The sequence below is a fragment of the Pongo abelii genome, chromosome 9 (assembly GCF_028885655.2).
Source record: "Pongo abelii isolate AG06213 chromosome 9, NHGRI_mPonAbe1-v2.0_pri, whole genome shotgun sequence".
NCBI lineage: Eukaryota > Metazoa > Chordata > Mammalia > Primates > Hominidae > Pongo > Pongo abelii.
In genome coordinates, this window is record NC_071994.2 from 87,556,665 (window position 1) to 87,575,844 (window position 19,180).

General features: G+C 37.6%; 1 protein-coding gene across 8 annotated transcripts in view; it reads right to left on the reverse strand.

The window, feature by feature from the left end:
- DLG2 (discs large MAGUK scaffold protein 2) overlaps positions 1–19,180 on the reverse strand; it is a 2,173,778-nt gene that overhangs the window by 1,922,420 nt on the left and 232,178 nt on the right. The window lies entirely within an intron of this gene.

Sequence of the window (19,180 nt, forward strand, 5' to 3'; positions counted from 1 at the left end):
AAACAAACCAAACGTTCATCAGCTGATGAACAGATAAATAATATATAGTCTATCCATACAACAGACTATTATTCAGCAATAAAACAGAATTAAGTACTAATGTCTACTAAAACATGGATGACCTTGAAAACTTTAAGTGAGAGAAGCCAGTCATAAAAGGCTACATGTTGTATGATTTCATTTATCCAAAATCCAGAAAAGGCACATGTACAGAAAGTAGATTAGTAGCCTAGGTGCTGAGGATAGGAGATGTGAGGAGTAACTACTAATGGGTCTGAGGATCCTCGGGGGTAACAAAAATGTTCTGGAATTATATAGCTATAACTGCATAACTTTGTAAACTTACCAACAAAACACTGAAATTGTGTACTTTAAAGGATAAATGTTATGGTATATGAATCATATCTCAATAAAGCTACTAGTTAGAACAAAAATAAGCCCAGCCCAACCACTTTGCAACATTTGCTTAAAAGGAGTTCCACATCAAAATGGCTCCTTACTAATATTTAAATGGAGTTTTGCAAATATTAGCACATGGTAAGTAGAGTGCTCAGTTTTCTAAAATCAACTATCCTGCATATCCTATTTCAATATTTCAAATAAAATATAGCCTTTAAAATTTTAGTAATAACAATGATTTTCAGAAAAAGAATAGTTCAATGCTAGAAATTGCTTCCTTCTGCCTAATAAAGTTATATCTTTTCATCCACAATCTAGTTAGCCAATCTTTCCAATTTTACAGCTTATATTAATAACTTCCCTAAGGCTTCCCACACTTCTGCCAAGTTAGATATTTTCTGTGCCTTGAAAACACCTCAGGCTTTCTTAAATGTGCTCCACCTACTTGGAGTGTCCTTCTCCCCTACAGAAATATCTGAATTATACCTACTCATCAATGTTTGAAATGCCATCGCTTTTTCTGATTCTCCTTCAAAATCAGGTTCTGACTCTAAGTAAACTGTCTCCTAGTTAATACTCCTTTATATCTTTCCTAGGATACTTTTTATTGAGTTTTATGTGCACTTGTCTCCTTTCCACCTACTGAACAGCAGGTCTTATAATACATATGAAAGTCCAACATGTGCCAGATACATCGGTTCTAATCCTCACAACAGCCCTGCAAGGAAGGTATTATTCTTATTCTCTTATAGATGAAGAAATTGAGGATTTGAGAGGACAAAATTACTTTTTCAAGGTCCAATAAGAAGTGGAAGTTCTGAGATTTGACATTGGTTCATCTTTGGTGGCAACTTTGTTTCCCAGAAATTGACAAGCTGATCCTAAAATTCATATGGAAATGCAAGGGACATTTGAAAAAAAACTTTTCACTTAATAGGTCTTCAAAGATGGTTCACTGAACTATTAATTGGAACTCATATCAAAAAGCTAGTTACTCAACTTGAGCATAGGCTTTAGAATCATACTCACCTTGGTTCAAGTTTTATCTTCCCCACTTATAAACTGAGCTGAGGTAAGTTACTAAATATTTTTTGTTTGTTTGTTTGTTTGTTTGCTTGTTTTGAGACACAGTCTCACTCTGTTTCCCAGGCTAGAGTGCAGTTGCGTGATCTTGGCTCACTGCAACCTCCACCTCCTGGGTTCAAGTGATTCTCCTGCCTTAACCTCCCAAGTAGCTGAGACTACAGGTGCATGCCACCATGCTGGGCTAAGTTTTGTATTTTTAGTAGAAACACGGCTTCACCATGTTGGCCAGGCTGGTCTCAAACCAACCCCTGACCTCGAGTGATCCACCCACCTCGGCCTCCAAAAGTGCTGGGATTACAGGCATGAGCCACCCCACCTGGCCAAGTTATTAAATCTTAATCTCAATTTCCTCATTTGTAAATTGAAGATTATAATATTTAGGTAACTGCATTCTCATCAGGATTAAGTAAGAAAAAAATAAAATTACATTCTTAGCTCATAGTGGGAGCTCAATAGATGTAGATTTTCTTCCTGTTTATACTTTTTTCACCTGTGCCCTGCCTCCTACTTATAGCGGCTTAATGAGAACTAATTCTTTGAGACCAGCAAATATGTTATACTTCTACAACTCTTTAGCCTTCTGACTCAATCATTAGTACAAAATTGTCTACCTTATAGAAGGACTGTAAAAAATAAATGAATGTATCTGAGTCAGTGGCTCTCAAATAATATTTTAGCAGCAGAGCCTGATAGGGTTATTTTATGGAAGAAATGTGCTTGAATAGGAAATGAGGAGATAAGGGCTGTAGTCCAGGTTGAAGCATATACCACTGTACTCCACAGTCAGCTCTTTGTGGAAGGGTACAAGGAGCAGCTATAGGTTTTTTGTTTGTTTTGTTTTTTTACCAAGGAGTAGGGAAGTTATTTCTTCCCAAGTTTTATAAGACTGTTTATAAGGATGAATAAATAGAAACTAGAATCAGAAAGAAAAACACAAATGAATTATTTGTAGAGCAAACCTATAAGTGGGGAAATTCCAATCTAATGATAAACATCAGAAATCCAAAGGGGATCAGATGTCTCATACAAGATCCAGCCAAGATTTAAGAAATAAATAAGTATTTTAGCCTGTTCACATCAGTAAACTCCATGTTTTTATTCCTAAAAATCCCATTTAGGCAAGCTATGCTAAGGCTGTGAAACTGATTAATTTAAAAGCTATTTTTCCTCCCCTGAGGCCAGAAGGAATTTTTGAATGATGCAAGAAAGAAAGAGAGAATAATAGAAACAACAGGTGCTCTGAACAGCTGGAGGGAGAGAACTGAACTTTTCAAGATGATCTTAAGAACTAACAAATTGTTAATCACTGTTTCAAAAGAGACACAATAAACAATGCACCTCTAAAATAAAAGTTTCCCTTTACTCCACCCCACATTCCCTGAAAACTGACATTACCCACGATTAGTTGACTCCCTGAGATGTCAGAGTTCATCCTCGAGGAGACTTAGTCTTTTAATTGAAAATCCTTTTACATGTGCTTTCTTTAAGAAAAAAAACAGAAATTTAATTGGTTACTGAAATTTCATTTTTAAAATTCTGTGATCCACAGACTTGAATATGTCTTGGAGGAAATATGAAATGGTGGAAGAATCACAGACTTTGAAATCTAAAAAATCAGGTTCTAACACTTTCTAGCTGTGTGATTTCAGGTTTGTAATAATAATGCCTACATACCACCTATTATTCTAACCACTTTCATATGTTAACTTATTTAACCCTCAGAATAACTCTCTATGTAGGTATTATTATTGATTCACTTTAAAGATGAGAAAACTGATGTTTGGTAAGATAAAATAGCTTGATCAAAGCTTCACAATTAATAAGTGACAGAACTAGAATTTGAATGTCGACACCCTACCTCCAAAGACAACATTCCTATCTCATCACATTGACTTCTGACGTGCTTTTCTGATTTTTTTCTGTGTTGTTCTTTTTTCAACTGTACAATAGGATGAATTTGTAGGACTATTTGAAATACTAAATAAGATAATATATGTAAAGTACAGTTCCTTGCACATAGGTACATGACAAATAGATTTTTATATGATAATTATTAACACAGATTATGTTATAGGGTCTCAAATTAGCCCCTGCATGACTTATAGAATTGTATTTTCTCTTCATTAAATAACTACGGTATATCCTTTAAAAGAAAGGAGCTTATCTTTTTATTTGTTTGTAGCTGTGTCTGCCACAGAGAAGATGTTTAATAAATGATAGTGAAAAAGAAAAAAAAGGAAGAGAGAAAGGAAGTAAAATAGGAAAGAAAGAGAGAAAGAGAGGGTAAGACAATAGGAAGGCAACCAAAAAAAAAAAAGTTAAAATAAAGAATATCCTTTCTTTTTTTTTTTATTTTGTTTTTAGATGGAGTTTTGCTCTTGTCACCTAGGCTGGAGTGCAATGGTGTGCTCTTGGCTCACTGCAACTCCTGGGTTCAAGCGATTCTTCTGCCTCAGCCTCCCTAGTAGCTTCGATTACAGGAACACACCACCACACTCAGATAATTTTTGTATTTTTAGTAGAGACAGGGTTTCACCTGTCTGGTCAAACTGGTCTCAAACTCCTTACCTCAGGTGATCCACCTGCCTCAGCCTCCCAAAGTTCTGGGATTACAGGTGTTAGCCACCAGAATATCCTTTCTTAATGAAATATGTTTTATCTTTGTGAAGAACATTCCAGTGCACATCAACTATTGCAAATTGTACTCTACAACGTTTTCATAACATTTCATTGTCTTAATTTCAAGCAGTTGTTCCAGTAAAGTATAAGACGATATTTACTCCATTCTACCTCAAGACTATTAATTTGTATGAAAAGCAGGTAATAGTTTTAGACTAAAGGGAGTTCTCAATCTTTCCAAAAAATCAGTGTTTGTTTTACCATTTAAATACAAGGCTTATTAGTGAGTTCTCAATTTAATTACACTCAATGTGTAACATTTTCAAAAGTAAGTTCGAGGAAGGGCCACAATATGGATCCTAGCCATGTCAGCTGACAAATGACCAGTGTATGTCTAGCAGCTGTGGATGCTGAATAATGCAACTAATGTAGCTTTCAGTAAGTCAAATATTTTGTTTATGACCTCAATAATGGATCAATGAGTATCAGCTAATTTCTGACCACCACGTGCAAAAGGGCATCCTCTTACTTTCTGTCAAGCCAGTAATATTTGAAGAGGGACATATTACTCTGAATCAATACATCTAAAATGACAGGTATAAAATCTTTATCTTTAAAAGTGGAAAATCTAGAGGGGAAAAAATGGCAGATAGGAAGGAGGCAGGACTAACTTGCAGCTCCAACTCAGAGGAACAGAGCAGCATTTGGAAACCCATGTCATGAACTTTTCTCCAAGAACTACCACAGGTACAACCAGGAAAACTGAGAGAATCCACAGACCATTTGAAGGAGGTGGAATGCCACTGCAGAATCCATGGGACAGCTGAGGAACTGTGAGTCTGCTTTCTTAGCTGGGAGGCTTGTAGCCTGTGACGAGTACGCAGCCCTGCTCACTGGCTGCCTGGAAATAAATTTGGTGCTGTTGGGGGTGTGAGGGCCACAGTGGCAGTGAGACTGGTCTTTTGTGCTGCAGGTGGCATGGGAGCTGGTTGAGGCCGGTGGCTGCTAGCTTTTCCCCACTTCCCTGGTGACCTGTGTGACACAGCAGAGACAGCCATAATCCCCCTGAGAACATAATTCCATTGACCTGGGAACCACACCCCCAGCCCCAAAGCAAAGCAAGCCCTGCTCAAGGAGAGTCTGAGTTCAGACATGCCTAACCCTGTCCCCACCTGATGTCTTTCTCAACCTGCCCTGGCAGCCAAAGACAAAGGACATAATTTCTTGGGAGCTCTATAGCCCTGCCCACTGCCTGAGAAACTTGAATACTTATCCAAAGGCTACCCTAGGAAAAGCTTGTGTCCTCCCTATATAATTACAGCTGATATGCTCTTGAAAGCACCACCTTCTGGGTGGAGGTCAAGCACCACAAAACCAGAGCACTTAAAAAAGACACAACCAAGCACTCATACAGAGTACACTTCACTCCCCTGCTAACTCCACCAGAGTAGGTGCTGGTATTCACAGCTGAGAGACCTGAAGACAGATCATATCACAGGACTCTTTTGCAGACACTACCCAGTACCAGCCAGAAGCCTGGTAGCTCCTTTGGGTGGCTAGATCCAGAGGAGAAATAACAATCACTGCAATTCAGCTCTCAGGAAGCCCCATCCCTAGGAGAAAGGGGAGAGCACCACATCAAGGCAGCACACTCATGGGACAAAAGAATCAGAACAGAATCTCTTGAGTCCCAGATCTTCCTTCTGACAAAGTCTACTCATAAGAAGAAACCACAAAAAAAAATTCTGGTAATATGACAAAACAAGGTTCTCTAATGCCCCCAAAAGATCACACTAGCTCACCAGCAATGGATCCAAACAAAGATGAAGTTTCTGAATTGCCAAAATATAAAAAATTAAGAAGGGCAATTACCAAGCCAATCAAGGAGGTACCAGAGAAAGATGAAGTCCAAATAAAAAAAAAATTTAAAAAAAGATACAGGATAGGAATGGAAAAATCTCCAGTGAAATACATAGAATAAATAAAAAACAATCACAACTTCTGAAAATCAAGGACACACTTAGAGAAATACAAAATGCACTGAAAAGTCTCAGCAGTAGAATTAAATAAGTAGAAGAAAGAACTTCAGAGCTCAAAGACAAGGCTTTCAAATTAACGCAATCCAACAACAACAAAGAAAAAATATTTTTTTTAAATGAACAAAGCCTCCAAGAAGTTTGAGATTATGTTAAACAACCAAACCTAAGAATAATTGATGCTCCCAAGGAAGAAGACAAATCTAAAAGTTTGGAAAACATATTTGAGGGAATACCTGAGGAAAACTTCCCTGGTCATGCTAGAGATCTAGACATTCAAATACAAGAAGCTCAAAGAACACCTAGGAAATCAATTGCAAAAAGAGCATCACATAGGCACATAGTCATCAGGTTATCTAAAGTCAAGACAAAGGAAAGAGTCTTAAGAGCTACAAGACAAAAGCATCAGGTAACGTATAAAGGAAACCCTATCAGATTAACAGCAGTTTTCTTGGCAGAAACTCCATAATCTAGAAGAAATTAGGGTCATATCTTTAGCCTCCATAAACAAAACAATTATCAGCCAAGAATTTTGTATCCAGAGAAACTAAGCTTCATAAATGAAGGAAAGATACAGTCTTTTTCAGACAAACAAATGCTGAGAGAATTCACCACTACCAAGCCAGCACTATAAGAATTACTGAAAGGAGCTCTAAATCTTGAAACAAATCCTTGAAATACACCAAAATAGGATCTCCTTAAGGCATGAATCTCACAGGACCTATAAAGCAATAACACAATGAAAAAAAGTACTCAGGCAACAAACAGTATGATGAATAGAATAGTACCTCACATCTCCATACTAACACTGAATGTAAATGGCCTAAATGCTCCACTTAAAAGATACAAAATGGCAGAATAATAAGAACTCACCAACCAAGTACCTGCTGTCTTCAAGAAACTCACCTGACACATAACCACTCACATAAACTTAAGGTAAAGGGGTGGAAAAAGATATTCCATGCAAATGAACACCAAAAGGGAACAGAAGTAGCTATTCTTATATCAGACAAAACACACTTTAAAGCAACAGCAGTTAAAAAAAAAAAAGGAGAGACATTATATAATGATAAAAGGACTAGTCCAACAGGAAAATATTACAATTCTAAATATATATGCACCTAACATTGGCACCCCCAAATTTATAAAACATTTACTACTAGACCTAAAACATAAGATAGACAGAAACACAATAATAGTGGGGACTTCATTATTCCACTGGCAGCACAAGACAGGCTATCAAGAGAGAAAGTCAATAAAGAAAGGGTAGACTTAAATTATACCCTGGAACAAACAGACTTAACAGATATTTACAGAACATTCTACCCAACAACTGCAGAACAAGTCTCAACAAATTTAAGAAAATCTAAATTATAGCAAGAACTCTGTCAGACCACAGTGGAAAAAAATTGAAAATAAACACCAAAAGGAACCCTCAAAATCATGCAAATACATAAAAATTAAATAATATGCTCCTAAACAATCATTGGGTCAAAAATGAAATCAAGATGGAAATTTAAAAATTATTTGAACTAAACAATAAGAGTATCAAAACCTATCAAAACCTCTTGGATATAACAAAAGCAGTGCTAAGGGGAAACTTCATAGCGTTAAATGCCTACATCAAAAAGTGTGAAAGAGCTCAAATAGACAATCTAAGGTCACACCTCAAGGAACTAGAGAAATAAGAACAAATCAAACCCCACACCCAGAAGAAGAAAATAAATAACCAAGATCAGAGCAAAACTAAATGAAATTGAAACAAAAAACTGCAAATGATAAATGAAACAAAAAGCTGGTTCTTCGAAAAGATAAATAAAATTGATAGACCATTAGCAAGATTAACCAAGAAAAGAAGAGAGAAGATCCAAATAAGCTCAATTAGAGACAAAACAGGAGATATTGCAATGGATACCACAGAAATATAAAAGATCACTCAAGGCTATTATGAACACGTTTACATGCATAAACTAGAAAACCTAGAGGACATGGATACATTCCTGGAAGTATACAAATTCCTCCCATATTAAACCAGGAAGAAATAGAAACTCTGAACAGGCCAATAACAAGCAGCAAGGTTGAAATGGTAATTTAAAAGTTGCCAACAACAAAAAATAGTCCAGGACCAGATGGACTCACAGTTGAATTATATCAGACATTCAAGGAATTGGTACAAATCCTATTGGTACTATTCCAAAAGATAAAGAAGGAGGGAATCCTCTCTAAACCATTCTATGAAGCCAGTATCAGTAATAGCAAAACCAGGAAAGGACATAACCAAAAAAGAAAACTACAGACCAATATCTCTGATGAACATAAATGCAAAAATCCTCAACAAAATACTAGCTAACACAATCCAACAGCTTATCAAAAAGATCATACACCATGATCAAGTGGATTTCATACCAGAGATGCAGGGATGGTTTAACATCCACAAGTCAATAAATGTGATACACCACATAAACAGAACTAAAAACAAAAATCAGATGATCATCTTAACAGATACAGAAAAAGCATTTGACCAAATCCAGCATCTCTTTATGATTAAAATTCTCAGCAAAATCAGCATAAAAGGGACACACCTTAAGGTAATAAAAGCCATCTATGACAAACCCACAGCGAATAATATACTGACTGGGGAAAAGTTGAGAGCATCCCTGCTGAGAACTGGACCAAGACAATGATGCCCACTTTCACCACTTCTATTCAACATAGTACTAGAAGCCCTAGCCAGAGCAATGAGACAAGAGAAAGAAATAAAGTGCATCCAAATTGGTAATGAGGAAGTCAAACTCTGTGTTTACTGATGATGTGATTATATACCTAGAAAACCCTAAAGACTCCTCTAGAAAGCTCCTAGAACTGGTAAATAAATTAAGCAAAGTTTCAGAAAACAAAATTAATGTAACAAATCAGTGGCTCTGCTATACACCAACAGTGACCAAGCTGAAAATCAAGTCAAGAACTCAACCCCTTTTACAATGCCTGCAAAGAAAATAAAATACTTAGGAATATACTTAAGCAAGGAGGTGAAACACCTCTACAGGGAAAACTACAAAACATTGCTGAAAGAAATCATATATGACACAAACAAATGGAAACACATCCCATGCTTAAGGATGGGTAGAATCAATATTGTCAAAATGACCATACTGCCAAAAGCAATCTACGAATTCAATGCAATTCCTATCAAAATACCACCATCATTCTTCACAAAACTAAAAAAAAAAAACCTTAAAATTCCTATGGAACCAAAATAGTCTGCATAGCCAAAGCAAGACTAAGCAAAGCAAAACAAAGAGGAACATTATATAATGAAAAAGAACAAATCTGGAGGCATCATATTACCTGACTTCAAACTACACTATAAGGCCATAGTCACCAAAACAGCATGGTATTGGTATAAAAACAGGCATATAGACCAATGGAACACAATAGGGAAGGCAGAAATAAACTCAAATACTCACAGTCACCTGATCTTCAACAAAGCAAACAAAAACATAAAGTGGGAAAAGGACACCCTATTCAACAAATGGTGCTGGGATAACTGGCACGCCACATGTGGAAGCATGAAACTGGATCCTTGTCTCATCTCTCACCTTACACAAAAATCAACTCAAGATGGATCAAAGACTGAAATATAAGATCTGAAACCACAAAAATTCTAGAAGATAACATTGGAAAAACCCTTCTAGACATTGACTTAGGCAAAGACTTCATAACCAAGAACACAAAAGCTGATACAACAAAAACAAAGATAAATAGATGGGACTTAATTAAACTAAAAAGCTTTTGCATAGCAATATAAATAATCAGCAGAATTAACAGACAACCCATAGAATAGGAGAAAATATTCACAGTCAATACATCCAACAAACGACTAATATCCACAATCCACAAGAAACTCAAATCAGCAAGAACAAAACAAACAATCCTATCAAAAAGTGGGCAAAGGACATGAATAGATAATTCTCAAAAGAAAATATGCAAATGGCCAACAAACACATGAAAAAATGCTCAACATCACTAATTATCAAGGAAATGCAAATCAAAACTGCAATGTGATACCACCTCACTCCTGCAAGAATGGTCATAATCAAAACACCAAAAAATAATAGATGTTAGCATAGATGTGGTGGAAAGGAACACTTTTACACTGTTGGTGGGAATGTAATACAACTACTATGGAAAACAGTTTGGAGATTCCTTAAAGAACTAAAAGTAGATCAACCATTTGATTTAGCAATCCCACTCCTGGATATCTACCCAGAGAAAAAGAAGTCATTATATGAAAAACACACCTGCACACACACGTGTATAGCAGCACAATTTGCAATTGCAAAAATATGGACCAGCCCAAATGCCCATCAATCAACAAGTGGATAAAGAAAATGTGGTATATATATATATATTTATATATGTATGTATGTGTGTGTGTGTGTGTGTATATATATATATATGTATATTCAGGTTGCTGCAAATGTCATTATTTCATTCCTTTTTATGGCCAAGTAGTATTCCATTATATATATATATAATATATATGTATATCATATGTATATATGTGGATGGAATTGGAAACCATTATTCTAAGTGAAGTAACTCAGGAATAGAAAAACTAAACATCTTATGTTCTCACTCATAAATGGAAGCTGAGCTATGAGGATGCAAAGGCATAAAAGTGATACAATGGACATTGGGGACTCAGGAGAAAGGGTGTGAGAGGGATGAAGAATAAAAGGCTACACACTGGGTACAGTGTACACTGCTTAGGGGATGGGTGCACCAAAATCTCAGGAATCATCACTGAAGAACTTATTCATGTAACCAAGCTCCACTGGTTCCCCAAAAAACCTATTGAAATATTTTTAAGTGGAAAATCTAGAAAAAAATATTCTATATATCAGCAGAAGACAGGTTGTCTGCCCTTAACTTCTGTTCCTTTTTATCTTTTTGTTTAAACATCTAAATAACTATAAGATGTATATACTTGAAGATATTTTAAAACAAATGAGGTACTATATATGTTAATTAGATTAATTTAGCCATTCCACTATATATCAATGTATATCAACACATCATGTGGTACACCATAAATATATTTCATTTTTATTTGCCAACTTTTTAAAAGTGAAAGATCTGCTTAAAAAACATTAGTACATTTAAAATTTTTAACAAACCAGTGAGCATGGCAATAGCCACTTTCAGATAAAAAGAGTAAAGCTTTGGAAGCTAAAGCATCACACAGCAGGTGAGTGACAGCAAAAGACAACACTGATGTCGGTGCCACCTGCAGCAGATGTCAGGTCCTGACCCTGCCAAAACACACTGAAATGTGTAAACATCTCTGATTTAGCACTAAAGTTGGTTAGAATAATTGTTGATGTCTCAAAAAGCTGAGAAAATGTAACTTAACATTCAGTAAGCATTTTATTAACTCAAGACATTTATTGAGCAAAGAATCACTGAATAAGGCCCAGCCATTCAAGAATAAAATAAGACAAGTTCCCTATTCTCACAATCTAGTGTGAGACAGATATTATAAAGACAAAAGTGACCATCTCAGATGCTAATCTGCCATGTTGACTTCTGGTTAGCCCCAATACCATGAATGCCTCCTAATTCCTACTTCATTTACTGTTCTTAGTGTAAGAACATGTGAACCTTGATGTTACCACACAAATTATAGGTTATAATGAATATAGCATTCTCGCCTGTTCTGCAGGGCTCCCTTTAATTGTCTTGCTGGAACATGTACACTTTTGCACTGTGATATATAAGCCCTGGGACTAAGGAGTAACAGTACCAGAGATCTACCTGTCTCGCTGAAGCCAAAGACCATGCTTCTGTCTGTAAGATCTTCCAGTGAAACACTCCTACTGACAAACTGGATTTGTCTGCCTCTTTCTTTGTTTATCTGTTCCTTTGGCACTTGGGGGCAACTTTGCATAAACAGCCCTTTCATGGAACAGGTACATAAACATATAAATGAAAAAAGTGTTAACAAAGACCAGAATGTTAGGATATTTAGGAAGAGCTTTACAGAACAGTTACATTTAAGCTGGATCAAGAAAGATAAGAAGGGGTTGCTTCCAAGATGGACAAATAGGAACAGCTCTGGTCTGCAGCTCCCAGCAATATCGACGAAGAAAAGGGGTGGTTTCTGCATTTCCAACTGAGGTACATGGTTCATCTCATTGGGACTGGTTGGATAGTGGGTGCAGCCCATGGAGGGTGAGCTGAAGCAGGGCAGGGTGTTGCCCCAAACAGGAAGTGCAAGGGGTAAGGGGATTTCCCTTTCCTAGACAAGGGAAGCCATGACAGACCATACCTAGAGAAACGGTACACTCCAAGCCAAATACTGCACTTTTCCCACAGTCCTAGCAACCAGCAGACCAGGAGATACCCTCCCATGCCTGACTCAGTGGGTCCCCTGCCCACAGAGACTTGCTAACTGCTAGCACAGCAGTCTGAGATTGACCTGCAATGCTGCAGCTTGACGCGGGGAGGGGCATCTGCCATTGCTGAGGCTTGAGTAGTTCACAGTGTAAACAAAGAGGCCAGGAAGCACGAACTGGGTGGAGCCCACCACAACTCAGCAAGGCCTACTGCCTCTATAGATTCCACTTCTAAGGGCAGGGCATATCTGAACAAAAGGCAGCAGACAGCTTCTGCAGATTTTAACATCCCTGTCTGACAGCTCTGAAGAGACCAGTGGTTCTCTCAGCATGGGGTTCGAGATCTGAGAACAGACAGACCGCTTCCTCAAGTGAGTCCCTGACCCCTGTGTAGCCTGATTGGGAAACACCTCCCAGTAGGGGCCGACAGACACCTCAAACAGATGGGTGTTCCTCTGGGACGAAGCATCCAGAGGAAGGACCAGGCAGCAATATTTGCTGTTCTGCAGCCTCTGCTGGTGATACCCAGTCAAACAGTGTCTGGAGTGGACCTATAGCAAACTCCAACAGACCTGCAGCTGAGGGGTCTGACTGTTAGAAGGAAAACTAACAAACAGAAAGGAATAGCATCAACATCAACAAAGAAGACATCCACACTGAAACCCCATCTGTAGGACACCAACATCAAAGACCAAAGGTAGATATAACCACAAAGATGGGGAGAAACAAGAGCAGAAAAGCTGAAATTCCAAAAAACAGAGCACCTCTTTTCCTCCAAAAGATCACAGCTTCTCACCAGCAAGGGATGAAAACTGGACAGAGAATGAGTTTGAAGGGTTGACAGAAGTAGGCTTCAGAAGGTCGGTAATAACAAACTTCTCCAAGGTAAAGGAGCATGTTCTAACCCATCACAAGGAAGCTAAAAACCTTGAAAAAAGGTTAGATGATTGGCTAACTAAAATAAACAGTGTAGAGAAGATCTTAAATGACCTGATGGAGCTGAAAACCACAGCACAAGAACTTCGTGATGCATGCACAAGCTTCAATAGCCAATTCAATCAAGTGGAAGAAAGGATATCAGTAATTGAAGATCAAATTAATGAAATAAAGTGAGAAGACAAGGTTAGAGAAAAAAGAATAAAAAGAAACGAACAAAGCCTCCAAGAAATATGGGACTATGTGAAAAGACCGAACATATGTTTGATTGGTGTACTGGAAAGTGATGGGGAGAATTCAACCAAGTTACAAAACACTCTTCAGGATATTATTCAGGACAACTTCCCTAATGTAGCAGGGCAGGCCAACATTCAAATTCAGGAAATAAGGAGAACACCACAAAGATACTTCCCAAGAAGAACAACCACAAGACATATAATGGTCAGATTTGCCAAGGTTGAAATAAAGGAAAAAATGTTAAGGGCATCCAAAGAGAAACGTTGGATTACCAACAAAGGGAAGCCCATTAGACTAACAGAAGATCTCTCAGCAGAAACCCTACAAGCCAGAAAAGAGCAGGGGCCAATATTCAACATTCTTAAAGAAAAGAATTTTCAACCCAGAATTTCATATCCAGCCAAACTAAGCTTCATAAGAGAAGGAGAAATAAAATCCTTTACAGACAAGTGAATGCTGAGAGATTTTGTCACCACCAGCCCTGCCTTACAAGAGCTACTGAAAGAAGCACTAAACATGGAAAGGAACAACCAATACCAGCCACTGCAAAAACATGCCAAATGGTAAAGACCATCAATGCTATGAAGAAACTGCATCAATTAATGGGCAAAATAATCACCTAACATCATAAAGACAAGATCAAGTTCAAACATAACAATATTAACCTTAAATATAAATGGGCCACATGCCCCATTTCAAAGATAAAGATTGGCAAATTGGATAAAGAGTCAAGCACCATTGGTATGCTTTATTCAGGAGACACATCTCATGTGCAAAGACGCACATAGGCTCAAAATAAAGGGATGGAGGAAGATCTACAAAGCAAATGGAAAGCAAAAAAAAGGAGGAGTTGCAGTCCTAGACTCTGATAAAACAGACTTTAAACCAACAAAGATCAAAAGAGACAAAGAAGGCCACTACATAATGGTAAAAGGATCAATTCACCAAGAAGAGCTAACATCTTAAATATATATGCACCGAATACAGGAGCACCCAGATTCATAAAGCAAGTCCTTAGAGACCTACAAAGAGTCTTAGACTCCCAAACAATAATAACGGGTGACTTTAACACACCACTGTCAATAACAGACAGATCAATGAAAAAGGAGGTTAACAAGGATATCCAGGGCTTGAACACAGCTCTGGACCAAGGGACCAAGCAGACCTAATAGACATCTACAGAACTCTCCACCCCAAATCAACAGAATATACATTGTTCTCAGCACCACATTGCACTTATTCTAAAATTGACCACATAATTAGTAGTAAAACACTCCTCAGCAAATGTAAAAGAACAGAAATCACAACAAACTGTCTCTCAGACCACAGTGCAATCAAATCAGAACTCAGGATTAAGAAACTCACTCAAAACCACACAACTACATGGAAACTGAACAACTTGTTCCTGAATGACTAGTGGGTAAATAACAAAATGGAGGCAGAAATAAAGATTGTCCTTGAAACCAATGAGAACAAAGACACAACGTACCAGAATCTTTGGGACACATTTAAAGCAGTGTGTAGAGGGAAATTTATAGCACTAAATGTCCACAAGAGAAAGCAGGAAAGAACTAAAATCAACACCCTAACATCACAATTAAAAGAACTAGAGAAGCAGGAGCAAACACATTCAAAAGCTAGCAGAAGGCAAGAAACAACTAAGATCAGAGAAGAACTGAAGGAGATAGAGACACAAAAAAACCTTCAAAAACTCAATGAATCCAGGAGCTGGTTTTTTGAAAAGATCAACAAAATTGATAGACCACTAGCAGGACCAATAAAGAAGAAAAGAGAAAAGAATCAAATAGACGCAATAAAAAATGATAAAGGGGATATCACCACAATCCCACAGAAATACAAACTACCATCAGAGAATACTATAAACATCTCTACACAACTAAACTAGAAAATCTAGAAGAAATGGATAAATTCCTGGACACATACACTCTCCCAAGACTAAACCAGGAAGAAGCTGAATCTCTGAATACACCAATAACAGGTTCCAAAATTGAGGCAACAATTAATAGCCTACCAACCAAAAAAAAGTCCAGGACAAGACAGATTCACAGCCCAATTCTACCAGAGGCACAAAGAGGAGCTGGTACCATTGCTTCTGAAACTATTTTAATCAATAGAAAAAGAGGGAATTCTCCCAAACTCATTTTATGAGGCTAGCATCATCCTGATACCAAAGCCTGGCAGAGGCACAACAACAAAAAAAGAGAATTTTAGGCCAATATCCCTGATGAACATTGATGTGAAAATCCTCTATAAAATACTGGCAAACTAAATCCAGCAGCACATCAAAAAGCTTATCCAACATGATCAAGTGGGCTTCATCCCTGTGATGCAAGACTGCTTCAACATATGCAAATCAATAAAAGTAATCCATCGCATAAACAGAACCAACGACAAAAATCACATGATTATCTCAATAGATGCAGAAAAGGCCTTTGACAAAATTTAACAGCCTTTCATGCAAAAAACTCTCAATAAACTAGGTATTGATGGAACGTATCTCAAAATAATAAGAGCTATTTATGATAAACCCACAGTCAATATCATACTGAATGGCCAAAAGCTGGAAGCATTCCCTTTGAAAACCGGCACAAGACAAGGACGCTCTCTCTCACCACTCTTATTCCACATAGTATTGGAAGTTCTGGCCAGGGCAATCAGGCAGGAGAAAGAAATAAAGGATTATTCAGTTAGGAAAAGAGGAAGTCAAATTGTCTCTGTTTGCAGATGACATGATTGTATATTTAGAAAACCCCATTGTCTCAGCCCAAAGTCTTCTTAAGCTGAGAAGCAACTTTAGCAAAGTCTCAGGATACAAAATGTGCAAAAATCACAAGCATTCCTATACATCAATAACAGACAAACAGAGAGCCAAATCATGAGTGAACTCCCATTCACAATTACTACAAAGAGAATAAAGTACCTAGGAATACAACTTACAAAGGATGTGAAAGACCTCTTCAAGGAGAACTACCAACTCACTTCTCAATGAAATAAAAGAGGACATAAAAAAATGGAAGAACATTCTATGTGCATGGATAGGAAGAATCAATATTGTGAAAATGGTCATACTGCCCAAGGTAATTTATAGATTCAATGCTATCCCCATCAAGCTACCAATGACTTTCTTCAGAGAATTAAAAAAAAACTACTTTTAATTTCATATGGAACCAAAAAAGAGCCCACATAGCTAAGACAATCCTAAACAAAAACAGCAAAGCTGGAGGCATCACGCTACCTGACTTCAAACTATACTACAAGGCTACAGTAACCAAACAGCATGGTACTGGTACCAAAACAGATATATAGACCAATGGAACAGAACGGAGGCCTCAGAAATAACACCACACATCTACATCCATCTGGTCTTTGACAAACCTGACAAAAACAAGCAATGGGGAAAGGATTCTCTATTTAATAAATAGTGCTGGGAAAACTGGGTAGCCATGTGTAGAAAGCTGAAACTGGATCCTTTCCTTACACCTAGACAAAAATTAACTCCAGATGGATTAAAGACTTAAATGTAAGACCTAAAACCATAAAATCCCTAGAACAAAACCTAGGCAATACCATTCAGGACATAGGCATGAGCAAGGACTTCATGTCTAAAACACCAAAAGCAATGGCAACAAAAGCCAAAATTGACAAATGGGATCTAATTAAACCAAAGAGCTTCTGCACAGCAAAAGAAACTATCATCAGAGTGAACAGGCAACCTACACAATGGGAGAAAATCTTTGCAATCTACCCATCTGACAAAGGGCTAATATCTAGAATCTACAAAGATCTTAAACAAATTTACAAGAAAAAAACAAACAATTCTATCAAAAAGTCGGTGAATTATATGAACAGACACTTCTCAAAAGAAGACATTTATGCAGCCAACAGACATATGAAAAAATGCTCATCACCACTGGTCATTAGAGAAACGCAAATCAAAACCACAATGAGATTCCACCTCACACCAGTTAGAATGGTGATCATTAAAAAGTCAGGAAACAACAGATGCTGGAGAGGATGTGGAGAAATAGGAATGCTTTTACACTATTGTTGGGAGTGTAAATTAGTTCAACCATTGTGGAAGATAGTGTGGCAATTCCTCAAGGATCTAGAACTGGAAACACCATTTGACCCAGCGATCCCATTACTGGGTATATACCCAAAGGATTATAAATCATGCTGCTATAAAGACACATGCACACGTATGTTTATTGCGGCACTATTCACAATAGCAAAGACTTGGAATAAACCCAAATGTCCATCAACGATAGACTGGATTAAGAAAATGTGGCACATATACACCATGGAATACTATGCAGCCATAAAAAAGGATGAGTTCTTGTCCTTTGCAGGGACGTGGATGAAGCCAGAAATCATCATTCTAAGCAAACTATCACAAGGACAGAAATCCAAACACCACATGTTCACACTCATAGGTGGGAGTTGAACAACAAGAACACATGGACACAGGGTGGGGTACATCACACATTGGGGCCTGTCAGGTGGTGGGGGCTTGGGGAGGGATGGCATTAGGAGAAATACCTAATGTAAATGATGAGTTGATGGGTGCAGCAAACCAACATGGCCCATGTGTACTTAAGTTAACAAACCTGCACATTGTGCACATATACCCTAGAACTTAAAGTATAATAAAAAAATTAAATTTTAAAAAAAGAAAGATGAGAAGGACATAACAAGCAAATAAGAAGTCAGATATAGAGGCACAGAGCATGAAAAGCCTGGCTTTTGGAGAAGAGTCAAGTTGCATATGCCTAGAGTCTAGTGTTTTGTGGGCAGGGTAAGGAAAATGCAACTGGAGATGTATGATATCAGGTTTTGGAAGGAGAGAGTGGAAACCAGCAGAAGTCTTTAAGCAGGATGATGGCATGAGCCTCTTTGTTTTGGGGGAAGATGCCTCTGGTAGATATATGAAAGACAGGCTGCAGTGGGAAGAAGCAGTAGTGAAAAGACCAAAAGTGGTAAGCTGTTGCAATATACCACATAAAAGAAGACAGAGGACTGAAACAAGACATTGATAGTGAAGACAGAGAGCTAGGGGTAAATTCAAAAGAAGTTTCTAATGTAGAAGTGACAGGATTTGTTAAAATAAGTGTTGTAATAGGTGAAGGGGGGAGAAGAACCATAGCCACCAAGCCTCTAACTTGCATATTTTAAGCTTGAACTGTTAACATATGTCTACAGATTTGCAGAGTAGAGGGAAACTGAACAAGCTTGAATCATTTTATGAAAAGAGTAGCTCTGGAGACCCTAACCTTGAATGGATTAGAAGACAAGGGTAGAATCCACGTTATGATACTAAGAAGACAGAAATACAGTTTGAGCTCATGAGAGAGATTAGTATTAGAGATAAATATCTGGCATCATTGGCATATATAGACATGAAATAAGAGAAAGTAAGGTAACTCAAGAAAAGTGCACAGAGGTGAATTC